Below are 14,124 nucleotides of genomic sequence, written 5' to 3' on the forward strand. Positions count from 1 at the left end.
ACCTTCGTCTAGGACTTACCTCTGGCCAGCCATGGGACTTTAGCCAATTCACTTTCTTTTTTCATCTTGCCATAATTGTATTCATTTAACCAATTGTACATTCATCCAAGAAAAATCACTCATGCACCTACTATGTAGCCAAAGACTGTGTCCCCTGTCTATCTCCTTGCTGCAAGGGAAGACTCCACAGCACGTGCTCTGAAGAGGTTAAGCAATAGAATAAGTGATAATGTCAGAGAACTTCTGAAAGTTTCAGGGAAGTTCTTCCTGGGAATGATGCATTAATTTAATATTCCAAAAAGGAACAGATTATTTTCAAAACCATGGAGGCCAGGTAACTTGGGGTTGATAATATTAACAAGACATGCTTTCTATAGAGATGAAAATGATGCCTACAGAAAACCTAAAGAGAAACAACTGCCCACCGAGAGAAGAGAAGAGGTACCACATGAACAATGAGAAAAGATGGGTATTAGTCAGCCATACGGTTAGGAATGTGCAGGGGATGCTCAACCATGAATATTACTATAGAGAATGAAAATCATTTGATTGGAGAGAATGATCTGATATGAAAGCATTCAATGAGAACTTTAATGATCACCTGGCCTTTCCATTTGTTTCTTTTAAATCTGCTTCTGACAAGACAGACACTAGACGCATGTCGCTGCAGAATGTTTCTAATGTGGCTGGTCTGAATAGAGATGTATTGTGAAAATAAACATCAAGTTGCAAAGCCTTGCTTTAGCAATCATTAGAAAGTACTTATTGACTCCCTGGCATGATTCTATCCTGCATGTCTGTTCTGGGGAGCAGTAGGCAGTTTCCTCTCTCTGACTTCTCTCACACCAAAGTGCGCACCTCCACCTCATGGACAACTCTATGGACATGAGCCTCTTATGCCTCAGAACTACCTTTTTGGTTGTGAACTAAAAGCTGACAAACATTATCACTTTAATGATGAAAGTGAACACCAGTTATCACTAAGAATGGTTAGTTTGGGGACAGGGCAAAAGATGAATTACACATCACAGAGGCAGAAGCAATGAACTATGAAGGCAGCCCAATTAAAGTAACACTGGCATCTTTGAAAATGTATGTACAATCAACAGTTTCCCTTGGGTGGCTTTGAAATTACACCATCTCCGGTCTTATGGATGAGGTGTGGTTCAGGATCTGTGCACATTTGTGAACAGCAGCTAGTAGCTGTAGAGGAAGATGCAGAGGCATAAGATGAAGATGAGGAGGACCTAAATCTCTTAAATATGTCTGACAAGCTATCTGCTCCTGGTGGTGGTTAACAAAGTTCCACAGAAAAAAAGTAAAAAGAAAAATCGATGAAGATGAGGAGGAGGATGAAAGTGAAGATGATGGTTTTGATGATGATGAAGAAACTGAAGAAAAAGTTCCAGTGAAGAGCTCTGTATGAGATACCCCAGCCAAAACCAAAATGGAAAAGACTTAAAACAATTAACACCAGGATCCAAAGGTCAAGAGTCCTTAAAAAAAAAAAAAAAAAAAAAAGGAAAAATTCCTAAACCCCAAAAGGACCTAGTTCTGTAGAAGACATTAAGGCAAAAATGCAAGCAAGTACAGAAAAAGGTGGTTCTCTTCCCAAAGTGGAAGCCAAGTTCATTAATTACGGGAAGAGTTGCTTCCGGATGACTAACCAGGAGGTTGTTCAAGATCTCTGGCAGTGGAGGAAGTCTCTTTAAGAAAATGGTTTAAACAGTTTGAAATATTCTGTCTTACTTAATTTCTGTAACAGTTGATATATCTGGCTGTCCTTTTTATAATGCAAAGTGAGAACTTTCCCTACTTTGTTTGATAAATGCTGTCCAGGTTCATTGCCAAGAACACATTGTCTAAAATGCCTGTTTAGTTTTCAAGGATGGAACTCCACCCTTTAATTAGTTTTAAGGATTATGGAATGTTATGATAGGACATAGTAATAGTGATCAGATTTGGAAATGGTAGGGAGACCAAAATATACATGTGAAGTAAACTCAGTATTTTAGTGAAGTAAGAAAAAAAAAGAAAGTACTTACTGAGAATTTCATGTTGGTTATATGTTCAAATTAGAATCTTTTGGATTTATTGGACTGCATATATTGTAGTATGAAATTAATTTCACTTATTTCCTTTTTTTGGCCTTTTCTGTGTGGCTACTAGAAAACTAAAAATGCATGGGTCATCATCTATTTATTGAACAAAGCCCATGTTCATTATTCTTCCAGGAATCTACAGAGTGCTGAAGATTTCTCAGAGAGAAACTTTCTGATGATCTTCTTACTAGATATGAGTAATACAGAGTATTATGTCAACACTGAGACATTTCCAACTAGAATCCCAGGTAGAAATATAACTAAGTAGATAGATGCTGTATAGCCTTCAAGGAGAGGAGTTGAGAAGATTACATGGGTATTAAATATCCCACATACCACTTAGAATACTGGCTTAAATTTCTCCATCAGTAGAGCAACTCAGAATAAAGGACTGGGGGGAATCTATCAATAATACAGTGAACACCACAAGCTCTAGTTAAATGGTAAGAATTATTTTGTAAAGAATGAATTTTTCATGAGTGCTCTTTAAAATCTACCTTGCTGGATTTTTTTTTTTTTTGATACAGTCATCTTAAGAAGACAATTATCTCTTATTCATAATCTGATTGATTTTTTTCACATTAAAAACAAGAATAAGTAAAAGAGTGAAGGAAAGATGGCTCAGCAGTTAAAAGCCTACCCTACACTTGGACAGGACTCTAGTTTGGGTCTCAGTACTATATTGTACTCCTCATAGCTACTTGTAGCTCCAACACTACATCAAGTTCTCTTGGCAGTCAACTGAATTCATATACACATACCCACATACACATGCCCACCGCCACATACATATACCTACCCCCCCACATACACATACCTACCTCCCATGTGTACATATCCAATCCCCACATAACTTTCCCAACCCCCAGATAAGTATATCCTCCCTCACATATAACTGAAACTCAATATTAAAAAAAAGGGGGAAGAATTTGTTAATTGTTGATCTCAGTGTCTGTGCTACTGGTGTTATGTTCAGGAAGCAGGCTCCTGTACCAATTCATTCAAGAGTACTTCCCACTTTCTCTTCTAAAAGGTCAGTGTGGCTGTATTTATGTTGAGGCCTTTGATCCATTTGGAGTTAAGTTTTATTCATGGTGATAGATATGAATCTATCGTTTGCTACACACCAGCATCCAGTTATGCCAGTACCATTTGTTGAAGATGCTTTTTTTCCCCATTGCATTAATTTAGCTTCTTTGTAAAAAAAAAACAAAAAACAAAAAAAAAAACACAGGTGTTCATAGGTGTGTGGGTTAATATTGAGTACTTAGCAAGCAAGTGGGTTAAATGGAGACATTCCACTTTTTCCTGAGTGAAACAAGATATGTGGGGTTTTAAGATACTCTGTTTTTGTTTCCATTCCTCTTGGGCTTTATGTATGCATGTTTATAGTTGGAAGGGGTCTTTGAAAGAAGAGAAGACAGTTATTCAGAAAACTGACTAGATATGAAAAGTTAATAGAAATAAAAAAAGCACTAAAATTTTGGAGTTTTAGGAAACCTTGGGTCCATTCTAGATTCTGCATACTAAACATATTTTCTTCAGTGAGTAAAAGCTGGCTAGAATACAGAGCAAATGTCTTTAGAGATCCTGAAAAGTACCAGTCCTTGTTTCATTTGTCATTACAACAGTAGTGGCTTTACCATGCTTTCCTGTAATATCTCTTAGTAACAGAGAAATAGACAGAGGGGTTGAAATAGGGCTGGCGTGAGAAACAGGAAAAGAAACTCAAATTATTCAGAGAAATATAAAAAAATTAACAACATTTCCCTCCTAACCCTGAATCATGGGCATGGAATAACAAGGTAACCCCTAAGGATTGGGATCAATTAATATCAGCTGTCCTTGAAAGCTCCTCTCAATTAGAATGAAGAGCTTTATGGAGAGAGGAAGCAAAAGCTCTTGAACTTCAGGGCTTAAAGAAAGGTTATAAAGCTCCCCAAGATAAAATTCTTGGTGAGGGTCTCTATGCTGACCCAGAAACCCAAGCTGCCTATGATGAACACATCTTGTCTCTATGCAGTACAGCAGCTTTGAATGCTTGGGATAAGGTTCATGAATTAGGAGAGAGGATAGAACCCTATACCAAGATAAAGCAAAGACCTGGAGAACGTTTTAGTATCTTTCTAGAAAGATTATCTAGGGCAGTACAATTAGAGATAGCAGACATAGATGCTAGGCGAATACTCATAGAATCTTTAGCTTATGCGAATGCGAATCCTCAATGCAAACAGGTGCTTTGGCCTTTAAAAATGCGATCAGCACCCTTGGATGAATGGGTCCTATATACAGGCAACATTGAGTATAATGACAATAAGACTGAAGCATGGGTAAGAGAAGCCATATCTAAAGGTCAGAGAAGATATCAAGATAACAGAGTTCCTTACTATGGTGACTTAGAAGCTTGGGTAGGAGAAGCCATCCCCAAAGGTTTGAAGAGATATCAACATGTCAGATGTTATAACTGTGGTAAGATAGGACATCTAAAAAGAAATTGTAGGCAAAGCTTCCCTAGAAATAACTCTCCCAGGAATGAATCAAACAGAAGGCCTCAGCCTCCTGGGTTATGTAGAAGGTGTGGCAAAGGCAGACACTGGACAAATTAGTGTAGATCGACCAGAGACAAGCAAGGAAACCCTTTACCATCGGGAAACTCCTTGGGGGCCTCTCGAAGGCCCCCACGTCACAGGTGGTTCGAACATTCCCAGTCACAGTGGAAGACAATCTCCCACAGGACAATTTGAAAATTCTGTGCCTAATATAAAAACTCATACTGCTCTGGATGACAAACTAGTGACGGAAGTTGAATCAAACATGACAGAAGGAAATGAAAAACGTATATTTTGGCAAACCGCTATAAATAGTCATAGGCCTAGATTGATAGTTAAGATGAATAATAGACTGTTTGAGGGTCTCCTGGACACAGGAGCTGATGTAACTATCATATCTAATAAATCTTGGCCTCAAAGATGGCCCCTGCATGAGGTAAATGTTCAATTCTTAGGGATTGGAACCCTGTCTCAGGTAAAACAAAGCACGAGATGGATTGAATGTATAGGACCAGAAGGACAGAGAGGGAGGTTGAGACCATATGTGGCTGATGTAGTGATAAATTTATGGGGTCGTGATCTATTACAGCAATGGAATACACAGATTAACATTCCTCCAGTATTAGATAGGAACCATAGACGACCTCATGATTGTGGAAAGAATACTGTTAAGTACTATACAAGACAGAGACCAAATATCCAGGCAGTACAAAAACAAAATACAAATGCTGAACAAACAGAGGAACCTTTAAAATGGCTAACAGAGGAACCTATCTGGGTAGGACAATGGCCTATGACCTCTGAGAAGTTAGAAGCTTTAGAAAGCCTGGTTCAGGAACAGCTAAAGGCTGGACATATTGAGAAATCAACCAGCCCTTGGAATTCTCCTGTATTTGTGATCAAAAAGAAATCTGGTAAATGGAGAATGCTTACAGACCTGAGAGTCATCAATAAAGTTATCCAGCCAATGGGCTCTCTACAGCCTGGAATGCCCTTGCCTTCTTTGATACCCAAAGAATGGCCTATTATAGTTATTGATTTAAAAGATTGCTTCTTCACTATACCTTTACAAGAACAAGACAAAGAGAAATTTGCCTTCACGGTACCTAATTATAATAATTCTCAACCGGTAAAGAGATATCAATGGAAGGTTTTGCCACAGGGAATGCTAAATAGCCCCACCCTGTGCCAATATTTCGTACAAAAACCGTTAGAAATAATTCGTAAACAGTTTCCACAATCCATAATCTATCATTACATGGATGATATATTGTTAGCTGACTCTAAAGGAGAAATACTAGAAAAAATGTTTGAGAAAGTAAAGGAAGTTTTACCTCGCTGGGGATTACAAATTGCACCTGAAAAAAATACAAAAAGGAGAGTCTATCTACTACTTAGGATATAAAATAGGTCTACAGAAAATTAGACCACAAAAAGTACAGATCAGAAGAGATCACTACCAGACTCTTAATGATCTTCAAAAATTACTAGGAGAGATTTCTCAACTACAAACCATAATTGGAGTAGAAGGGCATGATTTGAAAAACTTGAAAATGGCCCTAAAAGGAGATAAGGACTTGAATAGTCCACGAATACTATCAGCTGAAGCTGAGAAGGAATTAGAATGGGAGAAAAGAGGATACTAGAAGCACATGTGGACCGTGTGGATCCAAACCTAGACTGTATTCTGGTTATATTACCATCTAGAGAATATCCTTCAGGGATTTTGATACAGAGAGAAGATATCATATTAGAATGGATATTCCTACCACATAAACAGAATAAAAAACTAAAAACATATATAGAAAAGATCTCTGACTTGATTATAAAAGGTAAATTAAGACTTCCTCAACTAATAGGAAGGGAACCAGCAGAAATTATAGTACCTTTAACTAATGAGGAAATTTCTTCCTTATGGAAAGATAACGAATATTGGCAGAGAGCTTGCAGTAACTTTTTGGGAACAATTAGCAACAACTATCCAAAAACTGAGAGAATCAAATTCATAAAGAAAACGATTTGGATTCTCCCACGCATTGTAAGAAAAACACCTATTTCTGGAGTTCATACATTCTACACTGATGCAAACAAATCAGGTAAGGCAGGATATAAATCAGGAAAAATTAGCAAAGTGGTTCAAAGCCCTTACAATTCTGTACAAAAGGCAGAATTGTATGCCATTCTCATGGTATTTATGGATTTTAAAGAACCCCTCAATATAGTTACTGACTGTCAATACGCAGAGAGAGTCGTTTTACACATTGAGACTGCAGAATTTATTCCTGACAATACAGAATTAACTTCATTGTTTATACAGTTACAAGATACTATCAGAAAAGGATTCATCCTATATATATAACACACATCAGATCCCATACGGGTCTGCCAGGTCCTCTAGCACAAGGCAATGATGAAATTGATCGTTTATTGATAGAAAGTGTGCTAGAAGCCTCAGAGTTTCATAAGAAACACCACGTGAACAGCAAAGGTTTAAAAAAGGATTTTTCTATCACTTGGGAACAAGCCAAGGAAATAGTAAGGAAATGTCCTACTTGCTCATTCTATAACCAAACTCCTTTACCACCAGGCAGTAACCCTAAAGGTATAAATAGGAATGAAATATGGCAAATGGATGTGTTTCATTTTGCAGAATTTGGAAAATTAAAATATGTACATCACACTATAGATACATTTTCAGGGTTTCAATGGGCTACTGCTCTGAGCTCTGAAAAGGCTGATTCTGTTATAACACACCTATTAGAGGTAATGGCTATTATGGGCATACCTGCACAAATAAAAACTGACAATGCTCCAGCTTATGTCTCCAGCAAATTGAAACAGTTTTTTGAGTATTACAAGATAAAGCACATAACTGGTATACCACACAATCCTACAGGACAAGCAGTGGTTGAGAGATCCAATCATACTTTAAAAGAAATGCTCCATAAACAGGCAGGAGGAACCAAAACACCCAAACACAGATTACATAATGCTTTATTAACATTAAACTTCCTTAATGCTGATGAAAAAGGAAAAACAGCTGCAGAAAGACACTGGACAATAGAAAAAAACTTCTGAACTAAATCAGCCAGTGTACTTCAAGGACGTACTGACCTCAGAATGGAAAGCAGGATATGTGTTACGTTGGGGTAGGGGTTTTGCATTTGTATCTACAGGAGAAGAAAAACTATGGATACCATCTAAGTTAATCAAGATTCGAGTTGAACAAGAGAAACATCTTAATGAAGAGAAATGATAAGTCATCCAACAAATTAGGTCCTATGAGGTGTGCAGAGGCCTCTCAAAGGTAGGGGAAGTGTTCTGTTCTTGTTCTTACAGGAAAACAGAGAAAACCTATCATCAAACAGCCAAAAGACACTGAACATGTAGGTGCCTACAGAAGAGAAGACAGCTCTTCAGAAACAATCACTTAAGGAAGCAGAATCTGATATATGGTAAAAAAAAATATTTAATTGTAGTAAACTATTTCTATATAGACATCTATTTCTCTCTACTATCTAGTATTCCTGAAGTCCCAATTTTTGTAAACCAATGCTGGCTTTGGAGTTGGATTTGGCTTTCCTTGGAAAGAAGATGGGGCCCCACATCATCGTTTCCATTTGACTCAACCTGATGCATCTGAACTACAAACATCACCCTAAAACCGGTTTGAGACTGTTTTGCTCGAGACAACTCATGACTAGCTAGCTGTAATGGTGCACCTTTTTATTACACCCTGGCCAGAGTTTCAAATAGAACTACAGTCAAGAATTTTCTGCCACACATTGACTAGCTACATATGTCACAGCCAGTTCTGTTGAGAAATTTGGTTGCTAAAAATTTTCTTCCTACAGGATCCATTGGAGCAATCATCGTCCCATTTCAGCAGGAAGTAACCTTAAGATAACGACGCCCCCTTTCCCTACCCTTGGAATTTTGGGATAATAGTCATCGTCTTTGGGTTGGTTTTAGTTATTTGGGATTGGGTGATGCTTACACTCAGGTTTATCTTTTAGACAGGAATAGGGAATGGTTGGGAAAGGTATGGTTTAGATGGGATATAGGTAGATTAGCCTATTTTCTTGAGAATTTGAGTAAGAATGAGATAGTATTTTACAGCTTACATTGTTGTATATTCTTATGTGGTAAGCTATGTAAAATTAAGTTTATATTTTGTTATATGTGTTAAATCTTTCCACTTACAATATTTTATGCACATTATTTTTTTTTACCATATTCTATGTATGTATACTTTTCTTGTATTCAAGACATTTTGTATGATACAATTTGGGATATTTATCTTGTTGCCCTTTATAGTTCTACCTCTTGTCTTGACACTTATACTCTACCTCTATTTTAGGGATTTACATGTAAGTATATGTAAATAGTTATATTGTTTAAGTATTTGTTCCTGCTTTACTCAGGGAAGTTTTAATTAGTCTTTTTAGCTAAGTTCCTGAGTATTACAGATTATCTTCACTCACATTTCCCGTACCTATGAGATTAGTCAGATATAGATGCTTCATCTTCAATCACTTCATAGACATGCAGAACATGGCATTTAAATGTTTTAATATTAGTACTCCATTGACATGAGACACTGTTGCTCCTGACAGCACCGTGCACTTTCCTGAAAATATGTTGGACACTGTTGTTGCTCCTAATGGAGTTCAATCTCGCCTCAGCTAATGGCCTGTTGGGCAAAGAATTGCCCCCACCTTGACCACTGATTTGGACATGCAGTCCTATGTGCTTGCAGGAGACAAATATAGAAGACTGCTTGACCTTGCCAAGTCAGGGTAAGACAGCCATTCTACCTCCCTGCTGTTGTTGTGGTCTGTCAAGTTCTCTTGGCCTTAGCCAAATCTAGGTGTACCAACGTTGCTGTGAGACCTAGGATGACTGTTCAGGTGGCTTGCTGTTTCTGTCCTTGCTGCACCTTTTGGAAGTTGTCCATCCGCATTTCCTGTCTACTCTAGTATTGTTGATTTCCTTCTCAGGTCTTGATGAGGTTGAAGATTAAACTATCACAACTATTATTCTCTCTTCCTAGTTAGATATATTAGGTACTAGACTTACGTTTTCCAGCTTAGGACAACTCTATTGTAAACTCCATTATGCCCTCACCCTAGGACTAGATATGTAGGTCATTTTGTTCTCGATTTTCCTTTTCTTAGAGCACACTTGTTATTCACTGTTTTGTATATAGTTTTGTATTAAGCCTAAATCTTTTCTTTAGAGTAAAAGGGGAATTGTAGTGAGATAGTTCTTTGGCACTTACCACGCCCATTGGGGGTGGAGCCATGGGCGGAAGTGACCTGTGGAAAGAGTTCGGAGGGAGAGCCGGGAAAAGCTCTCTTGCTGGCGTGACTCGGACAGGAGAGCATCGGGTTGAATTTCCTGGTGTTCATCTGTATAGGTTGTAAGTTATTTCTCCCTGAATAAACATCTTTTCGGCCTATTTGTTTATCCTGATCCTTATTTACCGCGATAGCAGTGTCTATGGGAGCCCAAACTCAGAGGGGTCCATCTCTTTACTCCATTCAAGAGTGCAGTTATGATTGAAGTAGCAAGTCCATCTTCACTACTCTTTGTTGCCCTGCCTGTCCTGTTATTCATACCCAATGTGAAAACACCCCAGAAGTGCTCTGGATTATTACAAGTCTAACTTCCCAGTGCAGGGTAACATGGAAGGTTCCAAAGGACATCAAGTGCAAACCAGGTGGAACCTGAAAAATCATCCCAAATAGATGCTTATAAGCTGGATTCTTTCCTAAAGACTAAGAACTGAACACATAAACCACTGGTTATGTCCAAGACTGACCACTATAAGGAGTACGGTTTTTCCACCCGTTGCCCAGTCTTGTCCCGCCGCCGCGCCAGCCACAAATAATACACAGAGACTCTGTATTTGATATTATGCTGTTGGCCAGTTACTTGTTTCTTATCGGCTAGCTCTGTCTTAAGTATTAACCAATTCTATGTATTTTCACATGGTCTTACCAGCGAGAGGCAGCTGGCGGTTTTGCCTTCTCCAGACTCTCCATCTTGACCCCTCCTTACTACTTCCTATTTCCTCATTGTCTCTTAGTCCCTCCTATCTTCCTTTCCTATTGGCCAACAGTGCTTTATTCATTAACCAGTATGAGAAACATATACAGAATGACATCTCCCATCATCTCCTCTTTTCTGTCTAAATAAAAAGAAGGGTTTTAACCTTAACATAGCAAAATATATAACACAACAGTTATCCAATAAGAATCACAGTTAACAATATTTAGTCCATTAACATTTAGTAAGATTTAAGAAAATATTCCATCATCTATCCTATCTTTGTGAGTCTAAAGTCCTATATGTAACTTATCTTTAATCCTAAGGAAAACTATAACCATAACTATCTGTCTTCAACTCCTTCAAATACCACAGAAGAATAGTATATAAACTCTAGAAATGACAGATACATCTTGCCTTTGTCAGTCACCTGAAGTTCTTCTGTAATCTCCCATCTTCAGCCCATAGGCCATAGTATGTCTGGCAGACTCTTCAGCAAAGCAGGAAACTTTAAACTGTCTTCTTGTATTGGCAGTTTGTCAGTCACTTTTCTCTGTGTCCTGCAGACTGTCAGGCAGACTCTTCCATGAAGCAGGAACTCTATAGCAATGTCCATTTTGAATCAGCATCACTTTTCTGTGGGTCCTGCATGTCCAGTTTATACAGAATAAAGTCAAACAGTCCAGACAAGAGCAGTATCTTGTCCAAATGGCTAGCCTTGCCATACTGGAAGTAAACTCCATAACGAGTTTCTTCAATGTCCATCTTCCTTTCTGACGCAGGTGTTGCCAGGAGCAATTGTGCCTCATTGTCAAGAAAAACCCTATACCGTTTTAAATGCCATATTCTGTAGGTCTTTCAAAGGTTTGAAGAATGCCTATCTATCTCAAATATATCTCTGTGCATCTTGAAAACCTAACTAACTTAACTCTAAGCTTTGACTATCATAGGTAACTATCTATAATTTGCATTAAATTATACATTGCAATTTTAAATTAGCTATATAAACACAATACATAAACCAGAGGAGAAATATACAAAAATTGACCTTAAATTGTATCAATAAATGCAAATCCATTCCAAAACAAAGTATTCATATCTATACTATAATCCCCTTTTTACCTTTAAAAAGAGATTGGTTGTGGTCATTAACCATTTATAACCAAGCCCAGTTAATGAAAACAAACATTTATAAACACTATTTGGGAATTTGGGCGTTGTTCTTTCCAAACTATTTCCTGCTGGTAGGTGGCGCTATTATGGGGGATCCTAAGAAGACACAGAAATCTTGGCTGTAGTCTGCAAAGCTGCTTTGTTCAGCTGTTTTGAATGTAGGATCACCTGGTACTCTGTTTCAGGGGGTCTGGCTTGATCAAACCACGTTAGTCTGGAAGGAATCCACAGCTTTTTATTTTCTGTGGAAACAAAATTAGAAATCCTTTTCCCCAGTAACTTGTCCATAGACTTAAATTTTGAAGTCAAAGCATTTTTAAAATATATAAATTGAATTAATTCAGCAGCATTTGTTTTAACAGTTCTTATTTCCTCAGCAGTCAAATGATATAAAGACAATATAATGCCATACAGTATACAGATTCTCTCTGAGCTTTTCATTTTTACGTGGCTTTATTATTACTCTCTTCTATTTTTTCATTTTTTGAGACAGAGTTTCTCTGTGTAACTTTGGTCTGTCCTGGAATTCACTTTGCAGTTACAGAGATCTGCTTACCTCTGTCTCCCGAATGCTGGGATTAAAGGCACATGCCACCACACCCAGTTGTTCTCTGTCTTTTAAAACCATTTTTTTCTCTCTCTCCCAAGCCTACGTATTTTTTAAAACACACTGTAAGTAAACCTTTAGCTTTTACTTAATGTGAATATGTCTTTACTGTAAATCTTTATCTTTTTTTGTAGCCACGAGTCTTTATCTGTTAAACAACAACATTGCTAAAATGAAAATCATAGCTGTGTCAGCTGCTGTTTATCAAAGATGGCATCTATTGTACAGCCAGCACTGAGAGCTGTGGTCACTGCCTTGGTCTGTATGCTGCCGGCTTGGAGATGTGATCACTGCCATTGCCATCTCTCATACACACCAATAAACTGTTAGCAGAGTTATTTAAAAGCCATACAGTTTTTTGCTGCTTATGCTGAGTCAGGAAATTTCCCTTAAAGGAGCTGTGCAAATATCTGCTTGTCTCTCGCAAAGCAGAGTCCAACCGAGAAAAATGCTGCTACCAAGAAACCTTGCTTGTCTCTGTTCTTTTGTTTTTAAACCCTTTTTAAAGCTTTTGTTAAATTTTAAGTGGAAGTTCTTATTAGCCACCATATGTAAGGAGTATAGTTTTTCCACCAGCCGCCCGGTCTTGTCCTGCCGCCGCACCAGCCCCAAATAATACACAGAGACTCTATATTTGATATTATGCTGTTGGCCAGTTACTTGTTTTTTATGGGCTAGCTCTGTCTTAAGTATTAACCCAATCATGCCCATTGGGGGGTGGAGCCATGGGCGGAAGTGACCTGTGGAAGGGGGTCTGAGGAAGAGCCAGGAAAAGCTCTCTTGCTGGCAGAACTCGGACAGGAGAGCATCCGGTAGAACTTGCTGGTGTTCATCTGTCTAGGTTGTAAGTTATTTCTCCCTGAATAAACATCTATTCGGCCTATTTGTTTATCCTGATCCTTATTTAACAGCAATAGACCACTAAGTATATCAGAAAGTGACCAGGTTCAGATCAGCCACCCAAGAACTTCTGATAGGATCACTTCATGATAAGCCCATTCATTGTATGTTGAAAATACCATGAATCTAAAAATCACATATTAAACACCTAGCATGCCAAACACCATAGCTCAAAAGCCTAATAGGCAATGTAGTGTTGGTTGCTTGTGAGTGACAGGGAGCAAGATGGTGTCAATGGAATGCTCATCATTGGCTTAGGATAAGATAGCAAAATTTTTATATGAGATATCTACTGCATGCATCTCACTTCCACACCCTCACAAAGTTGAAAGGTTCTAAATCAATGCATCCATTATAAGTCAAGGAGCATGTAAATTGCTGTAACTGCTTTGATAGCTACTCTGGCATTGTATCCACATTACAGGAAAAGCATTTGAAACTCCCATGTGAACCTATCCAGTTACTGTTCACTGAATCAATGTGTTAACATTCTGTTTTGTATTTAAAGATGATCTGGAGATTCATAAGAACACATGACATTTGAAATGTCCAGGAGGTAATAACAAATCATGTGGTATCTGAGTTAACAGGAAAATAACTCCTTGCTTAGGAAAAAAATAAATCCAAGGACAACACTCTGAAATGAAGAAGAAGTTGTAATTAATGTGAGCCCTGAAAACAAGGGCCATGGAAAATCTGCCAAATACACAGAAAACATAAAGAAACGCCAACTGGAAAATTT

The 14,124-nt window shown here is 38.0% G+C and overlaps 1 pseudogene; it reads left to right on the plus strand.

Moving 5' to 3' along the window:
• Positions 1-971: 971 nt before the first annotated feature.
• LOC127226841 (nucleophosmin-like) lies at positions 972-1,896 on the plus strand (annotated as a pseudogene).
• Positions 1,897-14,124: the final 12,228 nt, after the last annotated feature.

Source organism: Phodopus roborovskii, unplaced genomic scaffold (genome assembly GCF_943737965.1).
Source record: "Phodopus roborovskii unplaced genomic scaffold, PHOROB, whole genome shotgun sequence".
Classification (NCBI taxonomy): domain Eukaryota; kingdom Metazoa; phylum Chordata; class Mammalia; order Rodentia; family Cricetidae; genus Phodopus; species Phodopus roborovskii.